The sequence below is a fragment of the Bubalus kerabau genome, chromosome 4, assembly GCF_029407905.1.
Source record: "Bubalus kerabau isolate K-KA32 ecotype Philippines breed swamp buffalo chromosome 4, PCC_UOA_SB_1v2, whole genome shotgun sequence".
NCBI classification, from domain to species: domain Eukaryota; kingdom Metazoa; phylum Chordata; class Mammalia; order Artiodactyla; family Bovidae; genus Bubalus; species Bubalus kerabau.
In genome coordinates, this window is record NC_073627.1 from 161350678 (window position 1) to 161374962 (window position 24285).

At 38.1% G+C, this 24285-nt stretch overlaps 1 long non-coding RNA gene across 1 annotated transcript in view; it reads left to right on the top strand.

Annotated features, from left to right (window-relative positions):
• LOC129651711 (uncharacterized) overlaps window positions 1-23853 on the top strand; it is a 33560-nt gene extending 9707 nt beyond the window's left edge. Inside the window, exons 2-3 of the long non-coding RNA XR_008714286.1 lie at window positions 15719-15807; window positions 23447-23853. This is a non-coding gene — a long non-coding RNA (uncharacterized LOC129651711). The remainder of the gene's footprint in view (window positions 1-15718; window positions 15808-23446) is intronic.
• The last annotated feature ends 432 nt before the right edge of the window (window positions 23854-24285 follow it).

Below are 24285 nucleotides of genomic sequence, written 5' to 3' on the forward strand. Positions count from 1 at the left end.
GGGAAGCAAATAGGTTTCATGTACCAATGTGAATTGATTGATAATAGTACCTGGAAGAATGTACTGAAAAGTATTTTGTGTCCAAAAACAAAAAGAATAGAGAGAAAGACAGTAACTCTTGAATTGCAACTTCTGCCACAGGTATGGAAAGGACAACTGAAAGTGTGCTGGTCAGATATTTGATACATTTAGGTAATGTATGCATGTTCAGTCATGTCTGATTCTTTGTGACCCTGTAGACGTAGCCCACCAGGCTCCTATGTCCATGCAATTTTCCAGGCAAGAATACTGGAATGGGTTGCTATTTCTTTCTCCAGGAATTCTTCCCAACCCAGGGATTGAAACCATGTCTCCTGTGTTTACTGCATTGGCAGGAGGGTTCTTTACCACTGTGCCACCAGTGAAGACATTTGATACATTTCCTGCAGACCAAATATAAATAATCAAATATTATATATAGATCATTTTTTGATTCTGTGCAGACACAGAATGCAAATTATTTTAATGGCTATATATATATATATGTATATCAGTTCAGTTCAGTTCAATCACTCAGTTGTGTCTGACTCTTTGCGACCACATGAACTGCAGCACACTAGACACCCCTGTCCAAAACCAACTCCCGGAGTTTACTCAAACTCATGTCCTTTGAGTCCAGTGATGCCATCCAACCATCTCATCCTCTGTTGTCCCCTTCTCCTCCTGCCTTCAATCTTTGCCAACATCAGAATCTTTTCAAATGAGTCAGTTCTTCGCATCAGGTGGCCAAAGTATTGGAGTTTCAGTTTCAGCATCAGTCCTTCCAATGAATATTCAGGACTGATTTCCTTTAGATGGACTAGTTGGATCTCCCTGCAGTCCAAGGGACTCTCAAGAGTCTTCTCCAACACCACATTTCAAAAGCATCAATTCTTTGGGTGCTCAGCTTTCTATATAGTCCAACTCTCACATCCATACATGACTACTGGAAAAATGATAGCTTTGACAAGATGGACTTTGTTGGCAAAGTAATGTCTCTGGTTTTTAATATGCTGTCTAGGTGGGTCATAAATTTTCTTCCAAAGAGCAAGAATCTTTTAATTTCATGGCTGTAGTCACCATATGCAGTGATTTTGGAGCACAAAAATATAAAGTCTCATACTGTTTCCATTGTTTCCCCATCTATTTGCCATGAAGTGATGGGACCAGATGCCAAGAACTTAGTTTTCTGAATCTTGAGTTTTAAGTCAACGCTTTCGTTCTTCTCTTTCATCTTCATCAAGAGAATCTTTAGTTCTTCTTCACTTTCTGCTGTAAGGGTAGTGTCATCTGTGTATCTGAGGTTATTGAATTTCTCCCAGCAATCTTGATTCCAGCTTGTGCTTCATCCAGTCCAGCATTTCTCATGATGTACTCTGCATATAAGTTAAATAAGCAGGGTGACAATATATACAGCCTTGATGTACTCTTTCCCCAGTGTGGAACCAATCTGTCGTTCTATGTCCGGTTCTAACTGTTACATCTTGACCTGCATACATATTTCTCAGGAGGCAGGTCAGGTGGTCTGGTCTTTAAGAATTTTCTCTCTTTAAGAATTTTACACAGTTTGTTGTGATCTACACAGTCATAGGATTTGGCATAGTCAATAAAGCCGAAGTTGAGGTTTTTCTGGAACTCTCTTGCTTTTTCAATGATTAAACGGATATTGGCAATTTGATCTCTGCCTTTTCTAAGTCCAGATTGATATCTGGAAGTTCATGGTTCATGTACTGTTGAAACCTGGTTTGGAGAATTTTGAGTATTACTTTACTAGCGTGTGAGATGAGTGCCATTGTGTGGTAGTTTGAGCATTCTTTGGCATTGACTTTCTTCAGGATGGGAATGAAAACTGACCTTTTCCAGTCCTGTGGCCACTGCTGAGTTTTCCAAATTTGCTGGCATATTAATGCAGCACTTTTACAGCATCATCTTTTAGGACATCAAATACCTCAGTTGGAATTCCATCACCTCCACTAGCTTTGTTTGAAGTGATGCTTCCTAAGGCCTATTTGACTTTGCTTTCCAGGATGTCTGGCTCTAGGTGAGTGATCACACCATCATGATTATCTGGGTCATGAAGATCCTTTTTTTTTTTTTTTTTTAATAGTTCTTTGTGTATTCTTGCCACCTCTTCTTAATATCTTCTGCTTCTGTTGGTCCATATCATTTCTGTCCTTTATTATGTCCGTCTTTGCATGAAATAGTCCCTTGGTATCTCTAATTTTCTTGAAGAGATCTCTAGTCTTTCCCATTCTATTGTTTTCCTCTATTTCTTTGCATTGATCACTAAGGAAAGCTTTCTTATCTCTCCTTGCTATTCTTTGGAACTCTGCATTCAAATGCGTATATCTTTCCTTTTCTCCTTTGTCTTTCACTTCTCTTCTTTTCTCAGCTATTTGTAAGGCCTCCTCAGAAAACCATTTTGCCTTTCTTTTTCTTGGAGTTGGTCTTCATCACTGCCTCCTGTTTTTGCCTGTTACTCCAAGTATTTCGTGACTTCCTACTTTTGCATTCCAGTCCCCTATAATGAAAAGGACATCTTTTTAGTTCTCAAAGGTCTAACGCTCTTCATAGAATCATTCAACTTCAGCTTCTTAAGCATTACTGATCAGGGCATAGACTTGGATTACTGTGATATTAAATGGTTTGCCTTGGAAATGAACAGAGACCATTCTGTCATTTTTGAGATCGCATCCAAGTACTGCATTTCAGACTCTTTTGACTATGATGGCTACTCCATTTCTTCTAAGGAATTCTTGCCCACAGTAGTAGATATAATGGTCATCAAGCTAAATTCACCCATTCCAGTCCATTTTAGTTCTCTGATTCCTAAAATGTCAACGTTCACTCTTGCCATCTCCTGTTTGACCACTTCCAATTTGCCTTGATTCATGGACCTAACATTCCAGGTTCCTATGCAATATAGCTCTTTACAGCATCAGACTTTACTTCCATCAATAGTCACATCCACAACTGGGTGTTGCTTTTGCTTTGGCTCCATCTCTTCATTCTTTCTGGAGTTAGTTCTCCACTAATCTCCAGTAACATGTTGGGCACCTACTGACCTGGGAGTTCAACTTTCAGTGTCCTATCTTTTTTCCTTTTCATACTGTTCATGTGGCTCTCAAGGCAAGAATACTGAAGTGGTTTGCCATTCTTTCTCCAGTGGACCACATTTTGTCAGAACTCTCTACCATGACCCGTCCGTCTTGGGTGGCCCTAGATGGCATGGTTCATAGTTTCATTGAGTTAGACAAGGATGTGGTCCATGTGATCAGTTTGGTTACTTTTTTGTGATTGTGGTTTTCACTCTGTCTGCCCTCTGATGGAGAAGGATAAGCAGCTTATGGAAGCTTTCTTATGGGAGAGACTGACTGAGCCAGGAAACTAGGTCTTGTTCTGATGGGAGGGGCCATGCTCAGTAAATCTTTAATCTAATTTTCTGCTGATGGGTAGGGCTGTGTTCCCTCTCTGTTATTTGACCTGAGGCCAAACTATGGTGGAGGTAATGAAGATAATGGCAACTTCCTTCAAAAGGTCCCTTGCAGGCACTGCTACACTCAGTGCCCCCAGTACTGCAGCAGGCTACTGCCAACGCCCACCTCCACTGGAGACTCCTGGACCTTCATGGGGAAGTCCGTGTCAGTCTCTTGTCAGGTCACTGCTCCTTTTTCTTGGGTCCTGGTGCACACAAGGTTTTTTTTTTGTGCCCTCCAAGAGTCTGTTTTCCCAGTCCTGTGTAATTTCTGGCAGGTCTATGTTGAGGTTAATGGTGACCTCTTCCAAGAGAGCCAGGTCTACTGCACCCAGAGCACTTTAAGCTAATACTAATCTAGCACCTGTCAATTGTTGCAGAGAGATCTGAGGCAGGTATTGAATTTTCAGTGAAGGACCTTGCTTGTCAATTGCTAAGTGATTATATAGTTTTTGTTATGGAAAATCATGCTTTCAACTATTTGTATTCAACTATTAAAGAAGCAAAAATGATATTACTTTAGTTTTAAAATATTAAGGTAATTGAAACAATACACATATGCTTTTTTGAAATAAATCTTTGCTTCCTATCTAGTAGGCTGTGTTATTATAGGGAGAAAAATCAAATCCCTTATGTGCTACAATCTGTCTTCCCAACTAGTCAAAGAGGAGTTCATATGGAAGAATCAAATCTTATTCATCTTTGTATTACCATACTTGGTCTATAGTCAGTGTTAAGTAAATGTTTGTAAAACAAATGAGTATCTCCTACATCTCAGACACTGTGATACAAACATGTAAAAGAAATACCAAAACTAAAACAAAACAAGATAAAACAAAAGCAATGAGACAAAAAAAAAAAAAAGAAAGAAAGAAAGCTTACCTTAGTGCCTAATACACTGTAAGAGCTCAATAAATATTGAATGTATTAAGAAACTTGTCTAGCATCATATAATGACACAGACAGGAATTTAATTCAGGCAGTCTAAAGTCCATATACTACTACACAGAGTGGCACAGACACAGATTAAACATTGCAAACAAGGAAGGGAATAGAAAAGAAAGTGTTGACAGATTTGAATACAGCAAAACATTAAATGTCCTTATATCAAAAAAAGGCATCATAAGAAAAATTAAAAGCAAAGCTATCCTGACAACGAAATTATACTTGAATCCAATCTGGTCATTAGATATAACTACCAGTTTACAGATATTGTAAACTCAGAAGAATGTGTTATGTGGACTCTAAGATGCAATCAGCAAAATATAAAGCCACAGGGTTTTGAAATCCATTTTTGGTCTTACTGCAAGGCCATGATGCCCATGGGCTGCTCTTTACCAGTTACTATGGCAGATTCCTTCCTAGGAGACATGGAGGTCTTTGTCCACAGACTTTAGTGCAAGGTATCACTGAAAGCTTTACTGAAACTCCCTTAGACTGAACATCAGTCTTTCGATGCTAGCACCCAATTAACATCATGGTCTGAATGTCCTACCAGTTTTCCCTGATTATTTCCTATTTCCTTTTACATGTTATTTCCCCTAATAAAATCCTGTCTTGGCATTTGCTTCTTGGAGGACTCAAATTAACACATTCCCCTTGGAAGGCCCTGTATGATTGTTAGTAAAACTGACACCATCTTGGTTCCTTACGGTTTGTCCTGTCCTTTTGCTGACATTAACCAGGACTGTACTGTTCAGTGAATTACTTCCCTGTCATCAAAGGCTTTGTAATTAATCATTGCTGTTGTTCAGTTGGACACCATGGACTGCAGTACACCAGGATTCCCTGTCCCTCCTGGAATTTGCTCAAACTCATGTCCATTGAGTAGGTGATGCTATCTAACCATCTCATCCTCTGTCATCCCCTTCTTCTCATGCCCTCAATCTTTCCCAGCATCAGGGTGTTTTCCAATGAGGCAGCTCTTTACATCAGGTGGCCAAAGTATTGGAGTTTCAGCTTCAGCATCAGTCCTTCCAATGAATATTCAGGGTTGATTTCCTTTAGGGTTGACTGGCTTGATCTCCTTGTTGTCCAAAGGATTCTCAGGAGTCTTCCCTAAGCACCACAGTTCAAAAGCATGAGTTCTTCGGTGTTCAGCCTTCTTTCTGGTCCAACTCTCACATGCATACATGACTACTGGAAAAACCATATCGTTGACTATATGGACCTTTGTCTCTGCTTTTTAATACACTGTCTAGGTGTATTTGCCGTAGGTTTGTAACAGAGATTGCTTAATAATCATTAGGACAAACTAGCCTCTGTGTTCTGTTATCCCCCAGTGATGAAAACCTTTCCTTATATATTTCCAGGGCCCACAAGACCAGTTACCCAGTTAACTTAGGAATGTGTGTCTGTTTTCAAGCACCCACCCTTATACCCTTGGTTAACTATAAAACTGTCCCTATGGCCCCTCGGTAGTACAGAGTGCAAGTGTCAACGCTTCTGGATGGTTGTCTTCCCTATTTGAATCCTACCCTTTGAGTAAGTTTCTCTATAAAAAACTGATCCATTGATTATATAGAGCTCTCTGCCTTATTTTTCAGTCTCAAGATGCCTTGGAGGGTATTTTGCTAGGTGAAATAAATCAGACTGAGGAAGACAAATACTGTATGGTATCATTTATGTGTGGAATCTAGAAAAAAACTACTGAATAAAAAAAAAAAGAAACAGATTCACAGAGGTAAAGAAAAACAAATTAGTAGTTACCAGTGGGGAGAGTTAAGGGAGGGGGGCAAGAGAGAGGTAGAGGATTAAGAAGGACAAACTACTGTTCATAAAATAAATAGGCTACGAGGATATATTGTACAATACAACGAATTGTATTGTATATAATTGTATACAATTGTATAGCCATTATTTTATAATAACCATAAATGAAGTATAACCTTTAAAAATTATGAATTACTATGCTGTAATTGTAAATCAACTACACCTCACCAAAGTAAATAAATAATGTAAACATAAAAGCTACTGCTTTCTTTCCACTTGAAATGATGGCTGTGATGGAATAAGCCATTAGCTGTTCCATAGAATTTGTCTCCTCATTTACATTAGATGGTGAATGTGAAAATGCATTGTAAACTATAAGATACTAAATAAATGCAAGATATTAAAAAAAGATGCCCTCTCAGTTTAGAGGGCACTTTTTTTCCTTCTTTCCTCCAACAGGCCCTGTTCAACTTAGCCTCTGCCTATTTCTCTATCTTCATCTTTTAAGGTACTTCCTCTGATACTGTCTTCTCTGACAACACTGGCCTCCTGTTGTTTCATGTTGAAAATTAATTCTCTCCTATCTTTTCCTATTTGATATCTATTGACCTTTTAGCTCTCAGCTTAAGAATATTATTTTCAGGGAAGATTTTCTCATATTATATATTATAGAGCATCTTGTTACAGCATGAAATTTATACTTATTTTGTAATAATCTTGTTAATTATTCTCTACCCCATTAGACTACAAGTTAAATAAATAAATGATTGCATGGAAAAACAGTCAAGTAAATAACTATTTACCCACCACTCTATTCCCAGCATCTTATAAAGTGTCTAGCATATGATAAATGAATTAGCAGTACAGAAATTCTCCCCTTTATTAGTAGAAAATCACACTAGAGTCTAACAAAGTCTTTGTCCTGAAATGGTCTTTTCTGTCCTGTGATTCCCATCTCCTTCTCTGGTCTATAGACTCCTTTTCACCCTTTCAATATCATCAAAGATATCATTTCTCAGAGAAGCCTTTAATGAAGACCATCACCACTAGATGGAAAGTCCAGCATTATGTCCTCTTAAATTCCTGAGAATCTTCTTTTGTATAGTATATCAGAGTAAAAAATTTACATTAGATTATATATTTTTAACTGCATAAAAATAAATTCACTTATCTCTCTCCCCATCTTGTACATTCTATTAATTCATTCTCTAAGACCAGAGATATAATAAATATTAGAGTTTAGTGAAAGAAAAAGGTTGTCTCTTCAGTTAAGAATGCAACTTTAGGAAGAAACGTTTGGATAGATATAAGATAAAGTGGGCTCCTGATAGCCAGATGGATCATTTGAATCAATGCTGGGGTAGAAGTGGGGTGACAGATATGGCAATTAAATCACTATTACATTCATAAAAATGAAAAGAGACTAAAGCATATACAAAGAAATAATTGATATAGACAGTGTTTTCTAGAATTATAATGCAAATATTAACCAAGCCCAAGTAAATGAATTTTTACAAATTAGATACATAATATGCTAAACAGCAAGCCAGAAACAATCCTGTTTCAAAATGACATTTTAAGAAATACATTTTGAGCACCAATATATTTTGAGCACCAGAGTGTTGATTATGAATGCAACTTGTTTATGTGTTTCTCTATTATAATACCTTAAGGAGTTATTTTTAAATTGTTTTTCCCAAATGATAAATAACATACATTGAATGAAATGTATGGAGCGCCTACCACATGTTTGATTCAATTAAAAAAATATATAAGTGAGATACTTTTTCTGTCTTTCCCCAAAAGCAAGTACTCCTTCATCTTTATCCTCCTCCAGGAAGGATGGTGTACATCTCTTCCTGAGCTTGAGGGTATCACTGGACATTGTATGTATGGCTTCTGGGTATCCACATAGCTTAAGTTAGATGGCAACTAGACAACGTCTCAGGGTATAGTCAAGCATTAAATCATTGCTAGGAGGTCTCCAGGCTAGACTCTAGCTTCTGGTGATTATAAGTCCACATCAAAAATGGATACAACCAACATCATAGACCTTGGGTCTCTTCAGCAAAGACTGAGTAGTCAGTTGTGGATGACTCAGTTTCCATCCAGCTGTAAGGTACCCAATGTTTCACATAGGATAACTTTGCTCTCTTTTTGCTACTTTAGATTCATGCTAATGACATGGAAACTTGCTACAAGATTATGCATGGTCCATCTGCTTACATCAAAACATTATTTCTATCTCAGATCTTGGCACGTTCCCTGACATTTTTTCAATTTTCTTCTTTCTGAGATCTTCCAATCTTCTCTGTCTCCTATATTATTCTTCCCAATCTCTAGTGCAAGGAAACATATTTTAGAATATATTTTAGGTCTGGGAAAGTATTTATCAAAAGCACTTGGGATAATCTTTTCAAAGGATATAAAGTCCTAGAAGTTTCCCATAGAAATGAATGCCTTTGGGTACTGATGGGATTTTTAGATAAATTTAATTATTTTGATTTTGATATTCATAGGGTAGGGTGTTTCAGGAGATGGCAAATGTTCATGGGTTTTTTCCCCATTATCCTGGAAACTTTTAAGGCTATTTTTCATTTATTTTCATCTTTGCTTTGCTAACCATAGTTTCAAACCACCCTATTTCTCATTGTCACACCACATCTTTCTGACACTATAAATGTATGTGATCAACAGCACAACCATGAACTAGCCATTTGTCAAGTTAATGGTGCCTTTGCCTTGAAAAGAAATGGAAATATTTCTTATTCATTCTCTGTCCCCTCACATACCCCTTGAACTGTTCTAATCCTCCTTTTCTGACCATTAATTATCTAGGCAAGTGATCCAACAGACTGCACCAACCCTTTTGATTTTACCTGTTTGCTGCTTTCGCAGTGTGAAAATTGTAATATGACTCTTTAATAACACACACTTCTTAGATGTTGACCTTTCCCTCTTCTGATCTCTAATTTGTAATTTAGGACTAATATTTTATTCTAGATTTTCCAAGGCTTCTATTGGTTATGTGGCTCTTTTTTGTTAATGATGAATACATGCCATAACAGATTAAGAGACTAAATGAACATCAAAAAACTGCATTCATTCTATGTAGTCCCAGAATACACTCTTGTTTGCTCTCCATAATCAATATTTCCAAATGCAATCTACAGATATTATAAATAAATTTGGAGTCTGTGGTGGAAGAATTGTTAGAATACCTAAGAACCAAACTTTGGACAATTTAGAATAATTCAATTCATATAAAATATTACAAATTATCTTTTAGTGGAGTCTGGATAAGGAAAGATGGCTACTCTGAGGGGCCAGAAAACAAAGCTGTATCTAAGAAGTATAGCCTGGGTTCAAGAGACAAACTAATGTGTATTTGTCATCAGTTACATCTGAAGAGAAAGTAGGATCCTAACTGTTCATGAGTTAAGCGCTTAATGAACAGAAGAGCCAGGCAAGAATAAGTACTCTAACAGGAAGTAAAGGAGAAAGCCTTCAGTTATAAATAGGGCTTATATCAACAATGAAATTATAAATGCTGCCCTGTCCAGAGCTCTCTTCTTTTTTGTGCTGACTAACTGGTGTCTGGACAGCTTAGACATGTAAAAGGTACAAGTTTTCTTTGAAAACAAAAAGATAGTATATATTGTTTCATAAAGTCATAAACAAACTATAGTTATAATAAATAACTGAACTTTGTTGGCTTAAAGTAATATAATTATAGGTAAACAAATTGAAATATGTAAGTACACACACACATGCTCACACAGACATACTTCAGAATTACCTGCCTAACATAATACTGTATTAGCAGCATGGTTACAAGAATTTCTTTATGTTTCCTTCCTTGTTGTCTCCCACGTGGCATCTCTCTTTGCCTACCACCCTTCTCAATTGCTTCCAGAATCTTGGCTATTGTCTGAAACAGGCAGGGATTCACTCTCTCACCTCTTTTCAGGGACAGTTCAGGATGAAATGTTCTGTGGTCTGACCAGTGGTAGCCAGAGGCAAAGGAGGATGAATGGATGGGTAATATTCCAAGGTCTGGGCCAGCAAGCAGGAAACCTCAAGTTAGTCAGTCTACAGATTTCAAGATCTCAGGCGCTATGCTCCAGTCCAGGACAAAAGTTCCAGTCTACAGGGATAAAGTTAAGTTAAGTTCTCATGACATGAGTTGGTTGAAGATGGAGCTTAACCTTTCATAAGCATCTGTCATGGCACTAAGATCTTCATGAACCTCACTGCAGAATTCTTAGTTTCAAATTTAGAATCTTGGCAATGACATGGCAGCTGGTATACCTGTAATATTAGATTAGCACACATAAATAACAACTATATGCTCCATGGATCAACTTGCTACGTTTTCTTTGGCAAAGCTGCAGCTGGCTGGTCATTAAATATTCAGGTACAAGGGAAGGGAGTAATGTTAGACAATTTTTGGAAGCAGAAACTCATGTATATAATAAGCACAGACTGATGTGAGCATTGTGATTGATTAAGTCATTATTTAACTCTTTACTACCTAAATTTAAGTCCTGCATATGTTGGAGAAATATAATAAAAACAAAATTTCTTTCTAAGCCGGAAAACTTCTCCTAAAGGCAGAAGAGAAAGGAAACAACTTTATTATTAAATAACCTTTGAACCAGGAAATCTGCTAAGATGTTAAAAAAACAGAAATTTCATATTTTTATATAGCCAAGCAGATACAACCCATTTACATGAATATTCTCAAAATAAACAATAATTGGTTCTCAAGTAAGTGGACTTGACAGCACCATGTGTCGTATAATCCATCTTAATTTTATTTACTACTTGGGGTGACCATCTGTGTTAACTAGTTGACTTAATCCAAAGGAATGTAAATTTCTAATATCTTTATGAGAAAAGGTGGTTTTGCAGCTTGGAGCAAGGCATTGGATGGCTCAGGTTAGGTTCTTACTCTTCCTCAGAAACTGGAAGATAGAAGATGATAAATAAACATAATCATCTTGATGATTATGTTTCAAAGAGAGAGTTTTCAGGTCCTTGAAAAAAACGTTCCTGGACCATAAAGTGCAGGGAGCCGGCATATTACATATTGAGTGCATATTGCATATTGCATATTGAGTGCAGCACTTTCACAGCATAATGTTTCAGGATCTGGAATAGCTCAACTGGAAGTCTATCACTGCCAGGAGCCAGTGTAAGGAACTCCGCCCATGGCAGAGGTCATGAGGAAGGAGGCTCGGCATACACAAAGGCGGGATTGAGCCTCAGGAGTCCCCCTGGAAATTCTCGCGCATCTACCCCCAAAACCAGAGTCTGCCTACTTTCTGCTTTGTGTTTTCACCTACACCTCTGACTTTACGGGGGGCTGTCCCCCACTACCTCTCTCTGAAAAAAGAGTTAGCTTACAGCTCCAGTTAATAATTCCTGGGTGTGACAGCGTTTCAACCTACAAACTCCTTTGGAAATCCTCTAGCCTGCCTGAATAGGTTTTTCCGGCCACATGTGATTGTTCAGAGCCTCCCAACTGTGAGAGGCAGGAGATGTTCTAAACTGTCTAAACACAGATTCCTTTGAGTAGTTAAAAGATTGATTAGCAATTGTATTGGTGAAGGGTTTTTCACTTATTGGGCCAATGTTTGCTGCTAAGTCTCCATATCCCTTACCTACTGTGTCCTTGGCAGTGTATTGATTGATATAATGGGTGTATAGAAATATAAGTAGTAGCCTCAATGTTTGTAACCTTGGACCCTTGAGTTAATTCTTTTCTTGATTGAGCCCACCACACCTTTGCCCTATAGGAATGCAACTTTATCTAATGCTTTTGGAGGGTGGCTCCTGACCAATCACCTTTAGAGAAAAATAAGTTTCTTAAAATGTTAACAGGCCTCCTGGCCAGAAGATGAACTAAATCACCTAAACTTTTGCATATGATAAGTTTGAAAGCCTGGCTTCAATTAGGATCAGGAACTGCTGTCCTTGCATGACTCCACCCCTTCCCCCATTATCCTCTACGCACAACTTAAGGTATAAAAACTACTTTGGAAAATAAAGTGCGAGCCTTGTTCACCGAAACTTGGTCTCCCCATGTCGTTCTTTCTCTCACCTTCTGGCTGAATTATTCAGCCTTTTTCTCCACTGAATTTCCTCACTGAGCTATCCTTATTTCAGCCTCTTTTCTCCACTGAATTTCCTCACTGAGCTATCCTCATTCTATTACTCTTTATATCTTTGATGAATATTTAAATAAATAGGTCACTGATGCCATCTCTCCTTCGAATACCCTGGATCAGCCTGGGCTGGACCCTGGCAATAAAGCTGGAGAAAGGTTTATTTAGTTTTAAAAGATTTACATGTATCTCAGAAAAACAGAGAAAGAACTTAATTACAAACTTTCTAAACACTGCATATTAAAACATCACTCTGCAAATTTTATATATATATATGTGTGTGTGTGTGTATATACACATATACATATGTATATGTATATATACATATACAATTCTTATTAAAAAATTAAACAACACACTTGGGGGAAAAAAGGAGACTTTTGTTTGGAAGGGATTTGGGAGAAAAACATGAACATTTCTAATTTAAATATGATTAAATCTATTTTCAAGGAAAAAATAAATAGAGGGAGTGGAAAACCATAGCAAAAAGAAAAGACAACCACAGAATGGGAGAAAATATTTTCAAACAAAGCAACTGACAAGAAATTAATCTCCAAAATATAAAAACTGCTTGTGCAGCTCAATGAAAATAAAAAGAAAAAACAATAAAAAAATGGGCAGAAGATCTAAAATAGGCAGTTCTACAAAGAAGACATAAAGAAAGAAAGTGAAGTTGCTCAGTCATGTCCAACTCTTTGAGACCTCATGGACTGTAGCCTACCAGGCTCTTCCCTCCATGGGATTTTTCAGGCAAGAGTACTGGAATGGGTTGCCATTTCCTTCTCTAAGGGATCTTCCCACCCCAGGGATTGAACCCAGGTCTCCTGCATTGGAGGCAGATGCTTTACTGCCTGAGCCATGGAGGACCAAAAAGCACATGAAAAGATGCTCAATGTCACTAATTATTAAAAAAATGCAAATCAAAACTACAATGAGATATCACCTCACACCGGCCATTGGTTATTGTCTAAAAACTCAAGAAACAATAAATGCTGGAGAGGGTGTGGAGAAAAGGGAATTCTCCTACACTGTTGATGGGAATGTAAATTGGTACAACCATTATAGAGAACATGGCTGAAATTTCTTAAAAAACTAAATATAGAATTAGCATATGACCCAGCAATCCCATTCCTGGGTATATAGCCTTAGGAAACTGTAATTTGAAAAGATACATGCACCCCCAGTGTTCACTGCAGCATTATTTACAATTGCTGAAACATGGAAGCAGCCTAAACATCCATCAACAGATAAGTGGATAAAGATGTGGTACATATGTACAACGGAATGTTACTCAGTCACAAAAAAAGAACAAAGCAATGCCATTTGTAGCAACATGGATGGCCCCTACTGAGCCAAGTAAGTCAGACAGAGTCACATATCATAACGGTATTGCTTACATGTGGAATCTACAAAATGGTACAAATGAACTTATTTACAAAACAGAAATAGAAAATGTAGAAAACAAACCTATGGTTACCAGGGGGGAAATGGCATGGAGGTGGGGAAAGCTATATTGGGATGTTAGAATTGACATATACACACATATATATTAAATGGACTTCTCTCTCTGGTGGATCAGTGGTAAAGATTCTGCCTGCAATGCAGGAGATGCAGTTTCAACCCCTGGTATGGGAAGATCCCCTGGAGGAGGAAACGGCAATCCACTCCAGAATTCTTGCCTGGGAAATCTCACAGACAGAGGAGCCTGGGGGGCTACAGTCCATTGGGTTGCAACGAGTTGGACACAACTTCGCAACTAAACAACAGAATCCCAAAGCAAGGGCACATAAAACAGATCAGAAACATTCCAAAATTTGTTTATGATTGAAAGAATTTAATGATCTGCTGAAGAAAGTAAATAGCACAAAAAATATGATTGGTTGACCTTGATGGATTTTTTGTCACCTTTTTTCAAATGAAACAATCTGAGTAGCTATGGGAGGCAAAGCTTATAATCACATATCCTGATGACTTATTCTTATTGTAAGAGACTGAAATTTAGGCTGAAAAACTGATTCAAATGAAAACTCTATCATCTTAAATCTTCTTAAGTACATAAAACTTTAGGATTAACATTTTGGACTATTTTCCTTAAATAATTTCTTTGGAGGTAAAGATGGAATTGGAGTAGAAATTGTGAAGTCTTAAGCTCAATTCAAAGAAGTAAACAAAAATCTTATGTACAATAAGCTTTTAAATATATTATAATTTCTTTAATCATTTCCTGATTCAGTCTTCCCACAATATAACATATCATATCTCATAATAAATATGTAGGCTGCTTTAAAGAGAAATTGAAACAAAAAAGTTATGGCATTTTTTTCTACAATACTATCATATAGTCAACATTTATATTTCTTTTGGTAATTTTTAACTTTTGATAGTTATTAACTAGAATCAGTAAATTCTAGATGCATTGGTCAGTGCTGGCATCCTGGCATACAATATACTGCTTAAATAACGCATGCCTTTACTTGAAAGTGAAAGTGAAAATCACTCAGTTGTGTCCAACTCTTTGCAACCCCATGGACTATACAGTCAATGGAGTTCTCCAGGCCAGAATACTGGAGTGGGTACCCTACCCTTCTCCAGGGGATCTTCCTGACCCAGGGATCGAACCCATGTCTCCTGCATTGCAGGTGGATTCTTTACCAGCTGAGCTACCAGGGAAGCCCTTTACTTAATGCCTTTACTTAATATCCAATAATCACATGTAAAAATAAAAATGGTTAGGCCATGTAAATTATATTTTACAAATAGAGCAAAAAATAAAATGCGCTTTGAAAGGGAATAACTTCTCATCCTATTTCATGATGTCTAGTTCAAATAAAAGTTACAGCTTACCTTTTCATTCCTTAAACCAGAACAGAATGCCCACAGGGCTAGATGATCCCTCCATGAGTATGTGCATTGTGAGAAGTCTTCTAATTAGCAGGACAAATTAGAGTGGAAAACAACTAATCTAGGTAGCTTTAAAATTCTCCAATTCATAATCTCAACTACTCCTCTTTGACTATTTTAGGCTGTTCAAGGAAGAAGTTAAGGTTTTCAAAGCAATAAAAAGCTGAAAAATAATATTTTTTTGTAGTCTGTATCAGAATGCATACAGCAACTGTAAACTACAGTCTAGAAAACTTTCTTCTATGGAATTAATGACATTGCTGATTAGATTTCAGAATATTAGTTGCTTTGGGAATGAAATCCGTTAGTGCATAGTGTTTAAAGCTATTAGATGCTGGAATTAGAAATAAATTCAAAGTTTATTCTTGAGTCACAGATCTCTTTAACCAGCTCCAACTTTCTGTATTATAATTAATCATTGAAATTTATTCTATTTTTGTAGGAAAAAACACTAGTTTTCATGAATGGTTAGGCACAGAATTAACTATGGGCCTTTAAGAATCAATAATGTGCCTGCCTATCTTCAATCAGGTGAGTACTTGATCAGTGAAGAAAGCTGTTATGCTCCCAGGGGTAAGTACAATAGAGACAAACTGCAGCACTAATTGGAATAGTCATTATTTAACCTATCTAGAAGAATGTATTCTTTTTTCATTTTATAGACATTTTTGTAAGATAGCCAGGACTTTTTCTCCTTAATCACCCACAAGCTAAATAAATCACTAAGTCCTATATATTTTACTTTCTATAATGTCTCAGAACTATGCATCTTTCTCCACACCCACAGCTGTAACCTTCAGGCCATTACTATCTATTAGCTGAACTATTGCAACTGTCTTTTAACTATTTTTCTTGGCTGCCAGTTTCTCATGCTCCAGTGTATTTCTGCACTTCTCTCCAAGTCTAATTTGATTATGTGACTTCTCTGATTAAAATTCTCTTTTATCTCTACTATAGTCTGGATCAAACCCAAACCTCTTTACATGTCATACAGGGCTGTACATTATCTGGCCTCTGTCTTCCAACCTCATCTCCCTCTCAAATGAAAACCCACTTTAAACCAGAAGAACAGAGGTCTAAATCAATCAAAAGACTTACATTTCCCTGAGTATCTCTTTCATGGTGACTTTTCTTTCATGATGTTCTATCTGTTCAGAATGTTCCCACAAACATGGAAATATCCTCAATCACCTTTTCTTGAGTCGTCTCAGACAGAGACAAATTCTTGTAGGAAAACTCTCTAGATGTCAGCAGACAGAATAGCTATTGAGAATATATCTTATTATTGCCAGGAACTTCAGACATATTAATAAATTAGTAGTTACAATAACCCTAGGAAGGTGGGTTTGTTATTATTTTCATTTTTCAGATGAGAAACAGAAATTCATGGAGATTAAGAATTGTGCTCAACATCACATGGGTAGTATGTGACAGTGCTCAGATATGAGTTCTGGCAGTCTGAACCCAAAACATTCACAAGCGTTACTGCCACTCCATAACGCTTACTGCTTTTTATCACAACACATAGAAGAGCCTTGAAGCACTACAGTTTATGACTCTATCCCCTATTAGACTCTCAATCCTTCAGGTCAAGGACAGTATCTGTGGTATCCTCAGCACCCAGTTCGGTCCCTGGAACAGCTTGAACAAGTGGAAAAAAAAAAGAAACTGGTTCATGAATTATTCAACTTTTATTCTCCTTACTTTCTTTTTGTTTATTAATTGTCCCATGAGTGTGGCCACCAAAAGACAAGCTAAAGAATGCAGTAAATATGAGCCTTAAATAATATTTAGTGTGAGGAAAAGTGAAAATTCATTTAAATGAAATAACCATATGTATTCTTGGAAGTCTCACTTTTTTATCAAAATGAATATTTAAATATATTGACACTTTTCCTCTGCCTTGTTCCAGCTTACCGTTATCTCCCAGAAAGCAGCTTATACATTTGTCTGAATCTTTGATGTTTAGGACTGCCACCCAGGGCACACTTCTAGGTGACCTGGTTCTAGTGGTCAGCAGGGCTTTTGCTCGCAGCTCTTCAAGACTGCATTTTTGCATACTTTTAAAGGTCCGTCTAGTCAAGGCTATGGTTTTTCCAGTGGTCATGTATAGATGTGAGAGTTGGACTGTGAAGAATGCTGAGTGCCGAAGAATTGATGCTTTTGAACTGTGGTGTTGGAGAAGACTCTTGAGAGTCCCTTGGACTGCAAGGAGATCCAACCAGTCCATCCTAAAGGAGATCAGGCCTGGGTGTTCATTGGAAGGACTGATGTTGAAGCTGAAACTCCAATATTTTGGCCACCTCATGCAAAGAGTTGACTCATTGGAAAAGACCCTGATGCTGGGAAAGATTGAGGGCAGGAGGAGAAGGGGACAACAGAGGATGAGATGGTTGGATGGCATCATCGACTCGATGGACATGAGTTTGAACTCCGGGAGTTGGTGATGGACAGGGAAGCCTGGTGTGCTGTGATTCATGGGGTCTCAAAGAGTCGGGCATGACTGAGTGACTGAACTGAACTGAACCAAAAGGCTGTTGCCATAGGACCCAGCTTCCAGCCAGCCTGAATCTAGATGCTGAATTCTTTTCCTTTGGGACATTGATAGGTCTTAGGACATTCTAAACTACTGAGAGCTATTGACAATATAATGCTAAGTTGCTTCAGTTGTGTCTGACTCTTTGTGACTCTATGGACTATATCCTGCCAGGCTCTTCTGTCCATGGTATTTCCCACGCAAGAATACTGGGGTTGGTTGCCATTTCCTCCTCCAGGGGTTCTTTCCCACCTGGGATCAAACTCTCATCTCTTGCGTCTCCTGTACTGGCAGGCAGGTTCTTTACCACTAGACCCTGAGGGATATAATAGGTTTCTGAATAATATGCCTGAGGATATAATAGGTTTCTTGAATTAGCATAGATATTTGAGAGACAACCAAGAAGTGGGGCAAGGCTGAATGAAAAGTTTTATCTCCTACACAAGACCTCTCCTTCAAGACAGGGTGGCTAAGCCTGCCAGGCTTCTCTGTCCTTGGAGATTCTCCAGGCAAGAATGCTGGAATGGGCTGCCATGCCCTCCTCCAAGGGATCTTCCCAATCCAGGGCTTGAACCCAGGTCTCTCACATTACAAGGGGATTCTTTACCATCTGAGCTACCAGGGAAGTCCATTATACAGAAATCAATATAGAAAATCAAGCAAAATAAAGAAACAGAGTTCTATGATCCAAATGAAAGATAAAGATGTATGACTTTAGACAAGTAAACAGAATCTCACTTTCCTTTCATTAACCAAGATTAATTACTAAATTACATGTCTGAAAGAAGACTACTGATTTAATGACTTCTACCTGGAGTAACAGGCAAATTTGGCCTTGGAATACAGAATGAAGCAGGGCAAAGACTAATAGACTTTTGCCAAGAAAATGCACTGGTCATAACAAACCCCCTCTTCCAACAACCCAAGAGAAGACTCTACACATGGACATCAACACCAAAATCAGATTGATTATATTCTTTGCAGCCAAAGATGGAGAAGCTCTATACAGTTAGCAAAAACAAGACCAGAAGCTGACTGTGGCTCAGACCATGAACTCATTATTGCCAAATTCAGACTTAAATTGAAGAAAGTAGGGAAAACCACTGGACCATTCAGGTATGACCTAAATCAAATCCCTTATGATTATACAGTGGAAGGGAGAAATAGATTTAAGGGCCTAGATCTGATAGACAGAGTGCCTGATGAACTATGGACGGAGGTTCGTGACCTTGTACAGGAGACAGGGATCAAGACCATCCCCGTGGAAAAGAAATGCAAAAAAGCAAAATGGCTGTCTGGGGAGGCCTTACAAATAGCTGTGAAAAGAAGAGAAGTGAAAAGCAAAGGAGAAATGGAAAGATATAAAAATCTGAATGCAGAGTTCCAAAGAATAGCAAGAAGAGATAAGAAAGCCTTCTTCAGCAATCAATGCAAAGAAATAGAGGAAAACAACAGAAAGGGAAAGATTAGAGATCTCTTCAAGAAAATCAGAGATACCAAAGGAACATTTCATGCAAAGATGGGCTCGATAAAGGACAGAAATGGTATGGACCTCACAGAAGCAGAAGATATTAAGAAGAGATAGCAAGAATACATAGAAGAACTGTACAAAAAAGATCTTCACGACCCAGATAATCATGATGGTGTGATCACTCACCTAGAGCCAACATCCTGGAATGTGAAGTCAAGTGGGCCTTAGAAAGCATCACTATGAACAAAGCTAGTGGAGGTGATGGAATTTCAGTTGAGCTATTCCAAATCCTGAAACATGATGCTGTGAAAGTGCTGCACTTAATATGCCAGCAAATTTGGAAAACTCAGCAGGGGCCACAGGACTGGAAAAGGTCAGTTTTCATTCCAATCCCAAAGAAAGGCAATGCCAAAGAATGTTCAAACTACTGCACAATTGCACTCATCTCACACACTCAAAATTCTCCAAGCCAGGCTTCAGCAATATGTGAACCGTGAACTTCCTGATGTTCAAGCTGGTTTTAGAAAAGGCAGAGGAACCAGAGATCAAATTGCCAACATCTGCTGGATCATGGAAAAAGCAAGAGAGTTCTAGAAAAACATCTATTTCTGCTTTATTGACTATGCCAAAGCATTTGACATTGTGGATCACAGTAAACTGTGGAAAATTCTGAAAGAGATGGGAATACCAGACCACCTGATCTGCCTCTTGAGAAATTTGCATGCAGGTCAGGAAGCAACAGTTAGAACTGGACATGGAACAACAGACTGGTTCCAAATAGGAAAAGGAGTACGTCAAGGCTGTATATTGTCACTCTGCTTATTTAACTTATATGCAGAGTACATCATGAGAAACGCTGGACTGGAAGAAACACAAGCTGGAATCAAGATTGCCGGGAGAAATATCAATAACCTCAGATATGCAGATGACACCACCCTTATGGCAGAAAGTGAAGAGGATCTAAAAAGCCTCTTGATGAAAGTGAAAGAGGAGAGTGAAAAAGTTGGCTTAAAGCTCAACATTCAGAAAACGAAGATCGTGGCATCCGGTCGCATCACTTCATGGCAAATAGATGGGGAAACAGTGGAAACAGTGTCAGACTTTATTTTTCTGGGCTCCAAAATCACTGCAGATGGTGACTGCAGCCATGAAATTAAAAGACGCTTACTCCTTGGAAGGAAAGTTATGACCAACCTAGATAGCATATTGAAAAGCAGAGACATTACTTTGCCAACAAAGGTTCATCTAGTCAAGGCTACGGTTTTTCCTGTGGTCATGTATGGATGTGAGAGTTGGACTGTGAAGAAGACTGAGCACTAAAGAATTGATGCTTTTGAACTGTGGTGTTGGAGAAGACTCTTGAGAGTCCCATGGACTGCAAAGAGATCCAACCAGTCCATTCTGAAGGAGATCAGCCCTGGGATTTCTTTGGAAGGAATGATGCTAAAGCTGAAACCCCAGTACTTTGGCCACCTCATGCGAAGAGTTGACTCATTGGAAAAGACTCTGATGCTGGGAAGGATTGGGGGCAGGAGGAGAAGGGGACGACAGAGGATGAGATGTCTGGATGACATCACTGACTCGATGGACGTGAGTCTGAGTGAATCTGGGAGTTGGTGATGGACAGGGAGGCCTGGCATGCTGCGATTCATGGGGTTGCAAAGAGTTGGACACGACTGAACTACTGATCTGATCTGAATCTTCTTCCAATCAAAACCGAGCCAAAGAAGACTCTGTGTGGAGACTCCACATGTCAGTCTATATGTTCAATAAATATTCATTAATCACCTACCATGTGCCATGCTCTAAGCACAGGTAATAAACAATAAACAGACAACTTTCCTGCCTCAGTGGAGCAGATACTGAGCTTAGCTGAGACAGGAAATCACTAGATCCCACAGGAACTTTGGGCCATACAGAGTTTGGATTTTATTCTAAATGCAATTGAAAATCCTGTAGGAATTATAAGCAAGAAAAATATCTGACTTATTTAAAAATCTATTTGTAGCAGATATGGATATAAAACAGTTATTACTATCGATAAGGAATATGAGACAGCTATCTTGCTGAAGTGACATAGGAAATATTTAGACTCCTTAATCTTTCATGTCTATTCCTGTTAATACTCCTTGTTTTATATTTTTCAAATAACTCCTATTCAACCCGTCTACTGCTGGTTTGGCCCAAGATCTCAGAATCTGTCTCATTAACTTTTTAAATAGCATCCAAACTTGTTTTACCTCAAGGGGAATTTTAATCATACCACTGCTGCTGCTGCTGCTGCTGCTGCTAAGTCACTTCAGTCGTGTCCGACTCTGTACGACCCCGTAGATGGTAGCCCACCAGGCTCCCCCGCCCCTGGGATTCTCCAGGCAAGAACACTGGAGTGGGTTGCCATTTCCTTCTCCAATGCATGAAACTGAAAAGTGAAAGTGAAGTTGTTCAGTCGTGTCCGACTCTTCGCAACCACATGGACTGCAGCCCACCAGGCCCCTCCATCCGTGGGATTTTCCAGGCAAGAGTACTGGAGTGGGTGCCATTGCCTTCTCCACATCTGTCCTTAAAACCCTTGAATGTATCTCTAATATTTAGAATAACCATAAATCAGGTTTGCCCATTTTCAGTTTATAACTTTTACCCCAAGGTAATTATTAATAGCACCAAATCTCACTTTTAAGTTTTTCTTAGTTTCAGTGAGCAACTCTAATACGTTTAAAATCACACTCTTCAGCAAGTCATATGTATCCCTCTGAAACCAACATTCTTCCACCCTTGATTGCTTCCACTCTTCACCCTATATTCTCCTGGCATGTTTAGAAAATGCAGTATAAAATTCATTGTGTGCTCTGCCTTCAGTATCCTTGTACATGGTCTATATACCTCCCCAACTTCTTCCCACAGCCAGCTTCTGTATAATCTTCAAATTTCAGAATGGGTTCTGTATTCTGACCCCAGGTTAGGTTATCTACTTCTCCTAGTAATACCATAGCTCTTTATATTCTCAATAACTATTAAAAAAAACAAAAACAAAAAAAGAAGAAACATTTGTTAAAAGCAGCAAAGAAAGGAGGAAAGCAGGAGAACAGGCAGGTAGGCAAGAAGAAATGAAAGAAGGAAGAAAAAATTAACTCATCTTATACATCAGAGGTATTTAATAAATTTGGGTTAGCATTAACATATAGGCTTTCCTATAACTTAATTAACCATGTAAATTATAAAAAATATTTATCAAACTTTAGTCTATGTATTTGATAACTGATATTGTGTCTTATTCTTCAGTTCAGTTCAGTTCAGTCACTCAGTTGTGTCCGACTCTTTGCGACCCCATGAATCACATCACGTCAGGCCTCCCTGTCCATCACCATCTCCCGGAGTTCACTCAAACTCATGTGCATCGAGTTGGTGATGCCATCCAGCCATCTCATCCTCTGTCGTCCCCTTCTCCTGCTGCCCCCAATCCCTCCCAGCATCAGAGTCTTTTCCAATGAGTCAACTCTTCCCATGAGGTGGACAAAGTATTGGAGTTTCAGCCTCAGCATCAGACCTTCCAGTGAACACCCAGGACTGATCTCCTTTAGGATGGACTGGTTGGATCTCCTTGCAGTCCAAGAGAGTCACAAGAGTCTTCTCCAGCACCACAGTTCAAAAGCATCAATTCTTCAGCACTCAGCTTTCTTAGGCACCCATAATATAATTTATGGGATTGCTTCCTTTCATTTTATAGATAAAGAAACTAAGACCTTCCCAGATCTTCCAATTGCTTTTAAGTAGCACTTTTTCATCTTCATTGGATTAAAACCAAGGTATAACTTAGGCTACAGATATTGATTATTTTTTTTAATTTTTCTGATGAATTATAACTGATTATAAGCTTCAGTTTTTCAATTCGCATTATCACAGAGATTTCACTCATATACTTTTAGTCAAATCTCTTTTTCTAGAAAGTGGTTGAATTTAATTCATAGGTTTGTGTATTCTAGTTAAAATGTGGTTATCTGATATTAGAGAAGAGCTACTGATGGTATTATGTCAAACAGTAACTGAAATGAAAAATAGTTAAAGTCAGGCTAACGTTTTCTAAAAATCTGTGATGATGATTTTTCATTTCCTTATACCTCTCCAAGATTTATTTTCTGCCTTTCTCTGCACCTCACTTTCCCTAGGATGCTGACAAATATGGACTTTATCCAACAGACTCCCTTGCCAAAGGTCATCCAGTTGAATTTGGACACTAGCAGCAGAGGCAGGCATTCTGAAGGCAAGAAGACAGAGACTGCTGTGTATTTCTTCACTGCTCATTTTCTTAGTCTTATCCAGTATATATAACTTTTTCATTAAAGTATCTTCATCAGGAATACTTAGGATGAATTCAGTTTTCCTGCTAGGACCCTGATTGAAACTGATACATTATCTTAATTTGTGCTAATAATCAAAATTTCATCATCAAAATTTATGAAATCTCTAACATAGAAAGTATATTTAGGTATAATTATATCTGGCAGGAAATAATAAAAGCCTTAAATTATTTAGGGTTTTAATTGGGTTTTTAATTTTTACATAATAAGGAGTCTGGAGCTACATGGCTACTAGTATTAGTTTTAGAGTCCACAATGTACATTTTGACATATACTTGACTTAGTCTTTATTTCAGGATCACATGATGGCTGCTCTAACTCCATCTGTCACATCTGCATTCAATAAAAAAAAAAAAAGGAGAAGAAGAAAGGCAATAGCAGCTATGTCCTTCTTAGTAGAAACTTGGTTTACTTGAGGCTGCTCTGTTTATACAGTTTTTTTATGGGCTGAATTATGTCCCTCAAAATTGATATGTTGAAGCCCTAACCCCTCAGTATCTCATAATGTGACTGTATTTGAAAACAGGATGATTAAAAAGATAGTAATGGTTAAATGAAGTCAGAGTAATTGGCCCTAATTCAATCTGACTTGTGTCCTTATAAGAAGGGAAAACTAGGACACACAGAAGAGATATCAGGGGTGTGTC